This window comes from Electrona antarctica (genome assembly GCF_951216825.1).
Source record: "Electrona antarctica genome assembly, chromosome: 24".
Classification (NCBI taxonomy): domain Eukaryota; kingdom Metazoa; phylum Chordata; class Actinopteri; order Myctophiformes; family Myctophidae; genus Electrona; species Electrona antarctica.
This window is the reverse complement of record NC_136803.1, coordinates 31,387,516-31,399,759: the sequence shown is the minus strand read 5'-3', so window position 1 is coordinate 31,399,759 and position 12,244 is coordinate 31,387,516.

The following is a 12,244-nucleotide window of genomic DNA, read 5'->3' as shown; positions in this document are numbered from 1 at the left end:
CGTTTGGCTCAGACTTTTATGGGAAGTTGGGAACATAATTATGCGTGTATTTGTGTTTGTTGCACATACATTTTGCATTTCTTTCACCATTAGTAAATGCTGCATTCGTGGTCTGGAGAGGGCATGTGTGCAGGTCCCTGTAGGCTATAGAGCGTCGCAGTCCTAGCCTGGCTAATAAGCCAGACCGAATCAGCCGTTGGCAAAAAAAAAATTGCCTGCCGGCGGATTACGGTCTGGAGAGGCTCAATTGTACGCCCATTTCCTACACCAGAGAACTGGTGTGGCCAATCGGGACACGGTATGCAATATGAGCGGGCTTTGGTACAGTGACGTTCAATGCTTGAGACCTTTGACTGACAGTAGCTCTGATCAATTGCGTCAAAGAGAAAATGTTTGAACCCGCCCCCCGGGAAACAAGATCCATTCCATACACAGCATCTCCAGACTCAAATACCACACGACAGTGTGATTTGAGTCTGGCTACTAGCCAGGCTATCGCAGTCCCGCCCCCTCGAGAGACCCGGAAAAGAAATCCCCGTTCATTTTCCTCATAGACTTTTCAGAAAGTATTTATTTAAAGACGTTTACGCCACGGACAAAGCCAACTCTTGTCGTGACAAATCATGACAACAAACACAATTTTTAGGGCTGGACAAATTATTAGAAAGAAGAAGAAAACGGCAGGTTACAACACTTTTTTTGTTGTTTTTCTTCTTTGTAATTATTTGTTTGGTCCAAAATATTGTGTTTGTCGTCATGATTTGTCACGACAAGAGTTGGCTTTGTACGACGCTTATAAGGTCTTTAAATAAATACGTTTTGAAATGTCTATGGGAAAAATGCATTGGGAACTATTTCCTGGGCCTGGCGTCGTCATGAAAGGGGGCGGGACTGCAACGCTCTATAGTGTGTCCGATGTCAAGAAAGGATGAAATACTGCAACCTGTCTAGCGTGGATGATGAAGCCAAAAAACACATAGTGACTTATTATCGACAGCTAAATATAAATATTGGACAGGGAGGCCACACCTTTATTGTCTCCACCAGGCCGAAGGCATGGGGAGAGAGTATGTTTTGCACTCCGTCCGTCCATGTGTCCGTCCGTCCGTCCGTCCGCCGTCCGTCCGTCTGTGCTAATCTCTAACAGCTAATCTCCGGCACTGTTAACCCGGTCGATGCCACATTTTGCACACACACACCCTGGATGCCAACGATGAACCTCTGCCCCAAAAATTCCAGAACGGCCTGTTATAGCGCCACCAGGAGGCCGCTTTGTGCAAAACAAGTTTTTGGACAGTACACATACAGATTTTGTCCAAACATCACGCAAATTGGTACACAGTCTCTCTAGAGCCATTCAACGAAATGGGTCTTTCAGATTTCTCAGACTCCATCCTGATTGGCTTCCAAAGTTCGCAGGAGTGCTCAGTTTCAAACAAAATGCTGCAAATCATGAACACATCGTGTGATTTCCGTGAAATTGCGCACGCACATTCCCACTAGGCCGAGGAAGAAATGCCACGTGAACATTTTCAACTCAGCCTCATGGTGGCGCTATAACTGGCCGAAAAGTGTTTTTACCTCCAACTGCACGGATTTGTGGATAACTTTGTATACCAACTCCCTATAGGCTAAGGCTGAACGATTAATCGTTTTCAAACCGAAATTGCGATTTGAAACCACGCGATTAGCAAATCGCAAAGGCTGCGATTTAAAAAAAAATCATAATCAACCCGGAGCGCGTCTGATCCAGTATTTACAACACGGCTATACTGTGCTCTCTATTCTAACCAATCAGAAGTGTCCCTGCAGTGCATGTGACTGCAGTGCATGTGTACACGCTCGCGCAGTGCCCAAAACAAAGTCATCATTTACGTCTACTCTGCTCTGTGTTCAGTGCGTTGATGCTAATGCTACCATGCTAGAAGTCAGCAGCAGCTGAGGAGCAGATAGCGTCTGCGGAGCCCGAATAAACTTTCTTAAATCCGCACAATTTAATCCCAAAGAGATCAGGCACTTCGGGGATATGGCATTATTTTGGTTTTGACGTTACAGACGTCCAACAAGAGAGTTTTGTGCAAGACCTGTCATGGTACAGCGACAGTCAAAACATCCCGCAGCAACACCACAAACCTTCGCATGGCACGGGCGCTGTCCTGCTGTCCTGTCCCCTGTTTATTTTATTAATGCTACATTGTCGTCGTCGTCCCCGATTCTAGTGAACCGGTCCCCATTGTGGTGCATGTACATTTGTAATGATTTGTCTGAGCGAGGTCCGCGAAATTGTACCGAGATCCGAGAGCCATCATTAAAAAAAAGCTTACACCAGGACCCGTGGTGGGAAAATAGCCGGCCAACAAGCTCATAAACATTAAAGTTAAAGTTATGAGCTTGTCTTAAACCTCAGACAAAATTATCTCTAATAATTGATAGCCTAATTCTGTCATCACATCTGTCAAAATGTAGCCTACACTTATGCAATGCATGTGCTTTTATTTGGTTACAAAAATCCCACCCGTGTGAAGTGAGGGGCGCTCTTATCATCGTACATCATCATGACGTAAAATAGACACTAGGCCTATTTCTTTGCTCAGACAATGACATAAAATTGTCAATGGGAATTTAATGTTTGTGTAGGACGTTTGTGAACATACGTGCACTGGATTTAGGAGGGGCTACTGCCCCTCAAAAACAAATAAATCAATTGAACATAATATCTAAATGTGAATATTAAATGAGAATCACAATATTGTGCTCTGATGATTATATAACTGTAGCCTAATAGCAATTGAAATAGAAAGTCTGGAAATTACATTGCATTTATGGTCTGTATCCAGAGAGCTATTTACAATTATTTCTAACATTACAATTTTAACACACATTCTTATTGTAGTTAATTAAACACAGGTCAATTTGGTTAGTTAGCCTACATTATTTTGAGCTGTCTCACATCCTGTGAATCCTGACATCACTGCCTGGTAAAGTAAATGAATGGTATGCCATTTGGTAATGTTTCATTACTTTTTAAATGGACACAGTGAATACTAAATTGAAGCTTTACTTTTTAAGTGGTGCAACCACTTCATTATGGAGCTTTGTGTGTCTGTGGGTGGGTGGGTGGCTGGCTGGCTGGGTCTGTCCGAGCACGAAAATAGCATTTGGTTGGTTTTCACAACCAAGTGTCATTGTTGCGCAGCCTAACTGTATAGGCCCTATATGATGATTTTAGGTGTGACATTACAGTACAGTGACTGTACAGTACAGTACAGTACAGTACAGTACAGTACAGTACAGTACAGTACAGTACAGTACAGTACAGTACAGTACAGTACAGTACAGTACAGGGACCGCCTGGGGACCCACACACGGTAACTCTTTCTCGACCGTTTCGGACGCGGGGCGGCTCGCCTAAACCGGGCCGGCACCCTGGGCACGTTCCTGTGGGTCTGGAAGTTTCGGGGACCCCCCCGGGGGCGCACACACGGAGTTGCACCACTTACTTCACACGGGTGTGATTTAAAAAATATATATCGCGAGTCAAATCGCAATCGCAATATTGGTCAAAATCGTTCAGCCTTACTATAGGCCAAGGAAAAACCTTTGCCTGGAATTTTTCACATCTGCTCTTTATAGCGCCACCAGGAGGCCGACATATGTAAAACACATTTTCTAATATTACTCCTTCAGATGTTATCCAAATTTCACGCAAATCGGTACACGTGCTCTCCATAGTCATGTGATCAAGACGGGTTTGTTTGATTTCTCATAATCCACCTTCATTGCCTACGATAGGCTTCTAAACTTTTCAGGAGTAGCCCGCTTTGTACCCGTTTTGTACAAATCGCCACAACTACTCAACGCAGCGTCCGATTTCGGTGAAACTGTGCATGCATATTCCCACTAGGCTGAGGAAGAAATGCCACTTGACAGTTTTCAAATCAGCCTCATGGTGGCGCTACAACAGGCCAAGCTGTGTCACACACACACACACACACACACACACACACACACACACACACACACACACACACACACACACACACACACACACACACACACACACACACACACACACACACACACACACAAACATGATTATATTACTCCTAAACATTTTGCCAAACATCACACACACTCCTATCCTCCTGGTGGAGACCTGTGCCCAGAAGGGCACTTTTTCTAATTAGAATCTGTGTTTTGTTTATTCTTGCATATATAAGCAAGTCACCTTATGTTACACAGGAAATAGTTAGTCAGACACTGTATCTTGGGAAAGAAATTGTACTGCTTTTGTTTTCTTGCCAAAAAACAATTCCTCTGGCTTGTGTCTGTGCATTCAATTCCTCACAATTCAGTGTCCATCTCTCGATCTTTTATCTCCGTCATACAAGCCTATTCAACTCTGCGTTGCCTCGCCAAACACATGCTGTTCCACTTAATGCCTGCCACGGCCAGCCCACTCTGCTTGAGAGACGACCATCTATATACCTGTCACCTCCACAGTCCATTTCGCCTTATGGGGACGACAATGATGGCAGATGATGCTAGAGAGAGAGAGAGAGAGAGAGAGAGAGAGAGAATACTGTTGTTCAGTTTTGTCACACACTAAAGTGTGTGTGTGTGTGTGTGTGTGTGTGCGTGCGTGCGTGCGTGCGTGCATGCATATTCCCACTAGGCTGAGGAAGAAATGCCACTTGACAGTTTTCAAATCAGCCTCATGGTGGCGCTACAACAGGCCAAGCTGTGTCTCACACACACACACACACACACACACACACACACACACACACACACACACACACACACACACACACACACACACACACACACACACACACACACACACACACACACACACACACACACACCATGATTATATTACTCCTAAACATTTTGCCAAACATCACACACACTCCTATCCTCCTGGTGGAGACCTGTGCCCAGAAGGGCACTTTTTCTAGTTAGAATCTGTGTTTTGTTTATTCTTGCATATATAAGCAAGTCACCTTATGTTACACAGGAAATAGTTACGTCAGACACTGTATCTTAGGAAATAAATTGTACTGCTTTTGTTTTCTTGCCAAAAAAACAATTCCTCTGGCTTGTGTCTGTGCATTCAATTCCTCACAATTCAGTGTCCATCTCTCGATCTTTTATCTCTGTCATACAAGCCTATTCAACTCTGCATTGCCTCGCCAAACACATGCTGTTCCACTTAATGCCTGCCACGGCCAGCCCACTCTGCTTGAGAGACGACCATCTATATACCTGTCACCTCCACAGTCCATTTCGCCTAATTCATGGGGACGACAATGATGGCAGATGATGCTAGAGAGAGAGAGAGAGAGAGAGAGAGAGAGAGAGAGAGAGAGAGAGAGAGAGAGAGAGAGAGAGAGAGAGAGAGAGAGAGAGAATACTGTTGTTCAGTTTTGTCACACACCAAAGTGTGTGTGTATGTATGTGTGTATGTGTGTGTGTGTGCGTGTGTGCGTGCGTGCGTGCGTGCGTGCGTGCGTGCGTGCGTGCGTGCGTGCGTGCGTGCGTGTGTGCGTGCGTGCGCGCATTAGAGAAAGAAAAACTATATATAATTCATACCTGCAAGGAATAAAACATTATTAGGACGATAGGACATTGTTTCCCTCATTTGGTTCTCTCCCAGAATAATGGACAAACAAATTGCATTTTGCAGATGTTATGGAGAGGAGAGCAGCGCGAGCGCCCAGCGAGACAACAGTCGATGTGTTAACCCATGTTGACCTGAGAACAGATTCTAAAAATGTCTTCTACATCCTGACAGTTTTCTGAAAAAGCTGTTTATATGTCAGTCGTTCTTCGATTTTTCAAAAATAGCAGACCTACAAGCTCGTAGCGCGCCACTCGGTGGCGCGCTATGAGCTTGTAGATCTGCTATTTTTCAATAGCTAATGCATAACATAATGCTAACACCAAAAGGGGTTCCCGCCCAAAATGGGTTAATCGTGACAAGATAAAGTGCAATCAAAGGATGAGCACATAATAATAATAATAGGCCACCAAGGCACTGAGGGGAAGGTCTTCTGACATGTCAAAGAAAAAAAAAATGTGCGTAGCCACAATGGGATTTGATAGGAAGGAGCTTTCACGTGAGCTTTCATGTCGATGGAAATCCTAACATGAAATCCTATAACACGACATGATTGTAAACGTTTGGGAATATTGTGGTAATGATGACAGTATACTGGCGGCCATATCATATATACCTTTTGGGGGACCACTTCACCACTTTTCAACATCTCTTCATATAATTGGTCCTCACTAACACCACCATTTTTTCCTACTCAGTCTGTGTCTCATAGGAGGGCTTTGGGCAGTTCGGACACCCGTCCACCAGTGACATCATCATTAGGCAGATTTATTTTTAAACAAGATTTGTTTTAAAATGTGTAGATTTGTATTATCGTGAGAACGATGGCTTCAACTTTTGTATTGCAACTTTTCAGGAGAAGAAAGCCTGCCGTTTCTATTAGCTTGGATTCACCATCGATGATGTCACTGGTGGACGGGTTTCTGAACTGCCCACAGCCTTCCTATGAGACACAGACTTAGTAGGAAAAAATGATGGTATTTTATCATGAACATTAGTTATGACCAATTATAGGAAGAGAAGTTGAAAAGTGGTGAATTGGTCCTTTAAGCGTTATGTTATACTTTAGCTATTGAAAAATAGCAGATCTACAAGCTCATAGCGCGGCACTGAGTGCCGCGTTGCGAGCTTGTAGGTCTGCTATTTTTTGAAAAAACGTGAAAATGTGGCGCAAATCTTTGAATATATATTCTTTCAGAGCGAATGTTTTTAACTCAAATCTTTGCTTCTTGGAGCGGGGCGAGTCCCTGGAACAACATATTTTCAGATTGGGGTTAGCGGGCAATTACATAATAATCTTGGGGGTCCTTGACATGAAAATATTTGAGAACGACTATTGTAGAAACATGGGTTTTTCAGAAAACTGTCAAAATTTAGAAGACATTTGTAGAATCGTCCTCATGTGACGTCTAAATGGGTTAAGCACCGATGCGACGTCAACACAACTCCTATACAACTTTCCACTTGGTGGAAAGTGGCATTGACAAGCGCAGTGCCTCTCTGAAAATTAATGTTGAGCTGACTGTCATTAATAATGACCAGATTTGACTGAGGGGCTGCCATAGTGCAGCCTCCAGAGGAGGAAAAACGGTTTTATTTTTTATTTTTATCCAAAATGAGTTAATAGCTGCAGGCAGACGCTTTACTAGAGCATGTCTGAAATAAATGTCAGAGCTGGAATTGACATGTAAATATGAAATAAATGCTTAAACATGGAGCTTAGGTGTAATGTTAGAGTCCACAGAAATGAACCTTTCAAGCCCGTTTTCTCAACTCGCTGTTTTCCGCAAGACATTATTCTATAAGCCATATCTCTAAAACTGGTGGGTCAAACTGAACAAACCAGTATGTCAATTTGAAGCCATGATTCCCTGCTTTCATATGACGTGAAAAAATTCAAATGGAAAAAAAAAATCCAATGACTTAGCCTCGGTCACAATTGATCACCACACCCAGCGTCATGAGCTGCTCAGTATCCTGCAGCCATAAGCCACTTGCACTGGACTGAGCGTCAGCGTTGCAAGCCAAAACTCGTACGTTGTGCTGTCTGCTCTGCAGCATGCTATGCCAATCACCATATCATATCATCATACTATAATTAACCAAATGTCTGAATGTCTGAATGTGTGTCTGAGTGTCACTGTAACTGCCGTAGCTCCTCACTGCCTGCACCAATCGCTCCCACTTTTCACACAGGCATTGACCATAATAATATGGGGGGCAATATCTCACAACGGGTAAGGGCTAGTTTATATAAACGAATAAAGTGCCTTAAAGGACATGCATTTGGTATTCTCTTTTTAGAGATTTCTTGAAAAAGACTAAACTGTCCCACATTACATTGCGTGAATGGATGAAATTCCCATGCACGGCGAGCTCCAAAAGTGGTCTTTGGCATACCACTCTACAAAAAGTGGTATGTTATACCACTTTGAAAGTGGCATGCCACTTAAAGAAAGTGGTATACCACTGACTTTGAAAACCTTTGGAGCTTGCCCTCCCTCGAAATTCCTTCTTTTGTCTCCACCTGTATATGGCAGTGAATGCTGCAGAACAGAAGTCTCTAGACGGGTGCTACACCAGAATGGTGCGTGCAGTACTTAACATCAGCAAGAGTGTACAGTACAGTTATGTATCGATCAATATCATTTTGGAACATGTTACCACCTCACATTAATATAACACAAAGTCAATTATCTTTCAAATATGCTTTAAAGGAACACTTGTTACAGCTGACCACATGACCTTAATGTTATTCTTATTATGTTGCATTTAATTTTATAGAATAAATTGTAATAATGTATTTTCATGTATTTAATCTTGTTGAATGTATTTGTAATTATGTATTTATGTACTTTTTGTATGTATTTTATATGGACCCCAGGAAGATTAGCTGTCGCCCCGGCGTCAGCTAATGGGGATCCATTCAATAAACAATAAACAACAATACTACATGTTGAGATCCTGTATGAGGAATACCAAGGGTGAGCCAGAAAATAAATAGAAGCCAGCCCAGGAGAATGAGACTAGCAGGAAAGTGCCAAAGACACCAAGAACTGCCTGCCTGCAGCCCAGAAATTGGTGCTGTGGGAACCAGAACCAACACATGCGCCAGGAGCGCAAAGTACCAACGAACTGGCCAGATGTATGGATGACTGGAAGCGACGATGGGATGGCTCTGACCTATACAGAGAGTCTCCACCTGGGCTCTCCTTGTCCTCCTAGCCTCCTTGTAACAGTTTTTCTGTTACTGTTTTTGAGTGGTGCAACCACTCCAAGGAACAGCAATGTCTGTGTTAACCTATGTGTTAACCTATGTGACTATGTTTGTGTGTGACTCATGTGTGACTATGAGTACCAGTAGGGGCAAAAGTGGCGCTGAAGTGCCAGAAACAGAGAGAGAGAGAGATAGCTGCACTGTTGCCTGCTAATGAGCGAGAGAGGGGGGGTTGCACCATGCACTCAGTTCACACAGGTGTGATTTTTTCTTTCTTTTTTGAGTGGTGCAACCACTCCAAGGAACAGCAATGTCCGTGTTAACCTACCTATGTGACTATGAGTACCAGTAGGGGCAAAAGTGGCGCTGTTGTGCCAGAAACAGAGCGAGAGAGAGAGATAGTGCTTCACTGTTGCCTGCTAATGAGAGAGAGGGGGGGGTGGCAGGGGGAGAGGGGAGTTGCACCACTCAGTTCACACGGGTGTGATTTTTTTTCTTTGAGCTTGACATGTTACACGAACCAAGGGAATTACGCTAAACACTAAGGTATGGAACATGGATGACTTAGGATGTGTGCCGGTAAATATCCCCTGTGTAGTTGCTCGCTACAATTAGAAATCAATCAGTTAGATACGCTTCAGGTGGTCTATCTTTGATCTGGAATCACTTTATACCTTGAGTAAAAAGCCATTACGCATTTCAATAGATTTTTCCCTTGCGAGCATGATAGATTTTCCTCTTCTGCTTTTTGATGCACATGGATCATATGGATAGAGAGAGACAGAGCCTGTGTGTGTGTGTGTGTGTGTGTGTGTGTGTGTTGTGTGCTATGGCATTCAAATGGCTAATGAGATAATCTCATTTTGAAATGAGATTGACTTTTTGTTTAACCCATTCTGAACGGGGAACCCCTTTTGGTGTTTCAAGCATTATGTCATACTTTAGCTATTGAAAAATAGCAGATCTACAAGCTCATAGCGCGCCACCGAGTGGCGCGCTACGAGCTTGTAGGTCTGCTATTTTTTTAAATATATATTCTTTCTCAGCAAAGGTTTTAACTCTTTGCTTCTGGGGGGGTCCCTGGAACAACATATTTTCAAATGGGTGTCGGTGGTCAATTACAGATCGTTTCTGGGGTCCTTGACATGAAATATTGAGCACATATATGGTATTTCAGAAAACTGACAGGATTTAGAAGACATTTTTTAAAATGTCGACGTCAGGCCTAAATGGTTTAATTAGTGCACACCAACTGGCTTTGTTAAATGGGAACAATTGAATTCATCATCTGTCGATGCAGTCCGCCTGGCGTAGCTATCACGACTCTCTGTGACTCAACTACTGATTAGCGAGCGTTTGGAAGTGAGCCAATCATCCTTCACACACACGCCATAATACCAGGCATTCATAATATGGCATACTATATATGCAATTTAAGTTAGTTTATTTAATACTGCGTTTTAACAACCTGATTATAATAGTATTAAGTATTCATTGTGCATTACATTGATTTTTTTTCAACCTATATTTTTATCCCACGATTTTGCAACCTATTTTTTCACCCAGTGTCACTTATCTAATCTGTAATCCTGGGCACTACACTTCCTCTGCCAACCTGGGGAGGGCAGCGGACTGACCTCATGCTTCCTTCTATGCATGAGGAGTCCAAGCTGCTTCTTTACACCTGCCAGGGGGGAGTTTCCCTGGTTGGACGTAGTGCGTGGAAGGAACACGTTATTCCGACCAGTTCCTTTCCCCTCCATCAGGCACCTTGGCTGGCCAGGGGGAGGTAGTTTAGAGACCAGGATTACTGCATGTTTTTTGTGAGGGTACCTACCCTAGGGGACACGGGGAGAACATGCAAACTCCACACAGAAAGGCCCTTTCGCCAACCTCACCTCGGGTATGGTCACTGATGATGCACGCGGAGGAGAGAACACGCCCACCAGCGCCCACAGCGTCCCCAGCGGGAATCGAACCCAGGACATTTTAGCTGTGAGGTGACAGCACTACCGACTGTGCCACCGTGCCCCAGTGAATGACATTGATTAGTAGTACCCAGAACTGATCAGGCAGAATTAAAATGTCCAGTTAGCCATGTTCCAGTCAAAAAAAACATTTAAAATCTATTGCTGAAGTGAATAATATCATGAGGATTCTCAAGCAAATCTACGGAAGTCGGACGAAACTTAAATGTCATGTCAGAACCATCAACAAACCTATTATATCAACACACTATAGTCATTTTGTTTCAACTCTCAATCAAAATATGTGCCATTCTGACATCTGATGTGGCAGTTTTGTACACACTAAACGCGTGAGGAATCATGAGGCAAGCAAGATGGTTTATTTAACGTGCACAGCATTACATCGATGCTGCAGCACTGGCGGGTCTCAATGTAGCCATCCATTCACAATCCAGAGGTACAGTTTATATACACAATTAGTCCCACCCACAAGGTGGACCCCGAGAGAAGGGTTTCAGAGACAGGATGCAAAGGGTTTTAGGAGACAGGATGCAGACAGGAATACAAGCTCACAAAGATGAAAGAACCATTTGCTTATAGACAAAGGGAAGAGAGGGGGGTGGGGGGGAACAGGTGAGAAGGGGGTTCCAGGTCACCAGACACAGTGTCAGACACACTGTGTTCTCACAGCATGGTTCAGAGCTTCAAAGTCAGGGTGTATAGACTAACTTCAATGTATTTAAATGACCTTTTGGTCAGATGGAAGCAGTAGAGATGGTCACAGGTGACAAGAAGGCATTGTGTTTGGACAGGCCTTGGCGTTATCACACCATGGGTGGGAACTGTGTGAAGACCGTATTTGAGTGAATGCATGATGGGAAATTCCTCGTCAAATCCCTCCTTTTGTTAATTAAACAATAATTGTGAATTTTCCATCAATATCAAAATAATACATCATAATATCACATTTGAAGAAAATACATAAAAAATAGAAGCACTAGTAGCTAATAATTGAGCATACTGCAATAACAATCGTGGTTAGATAACCAAATAAACCAAAAAATGATACTAATACAATACCCTGTTGAATTCATTTGACCTGTATTAGCACAGCAAAATATAACAACAGATAAAACAGAAAACAAAATCATATATTTCAAACAATATTTTCTTTCCAGATGAGAAACGATTTTCCCATGACGCAAACTGTCCAACACGCGTTAAGAGTGTGTGTGTGTGTGTAGGACAGTCCTCCAGGGGGGGTGGTGTGTGTGTGTGTGTGTGTGTGTGTGTGTGTGTGTAATGGGTGCATAACCTGGACCGGCGATTGTATTCTTGTCTGGAAGCGCTGTCCCTCATCGGCCCCAGTTCTCCTGTCCACCAGCCCCTGCCAGCCCATAATCTTCTTCATCCCTTTGGTCTCTGCTGGCTCCCTCT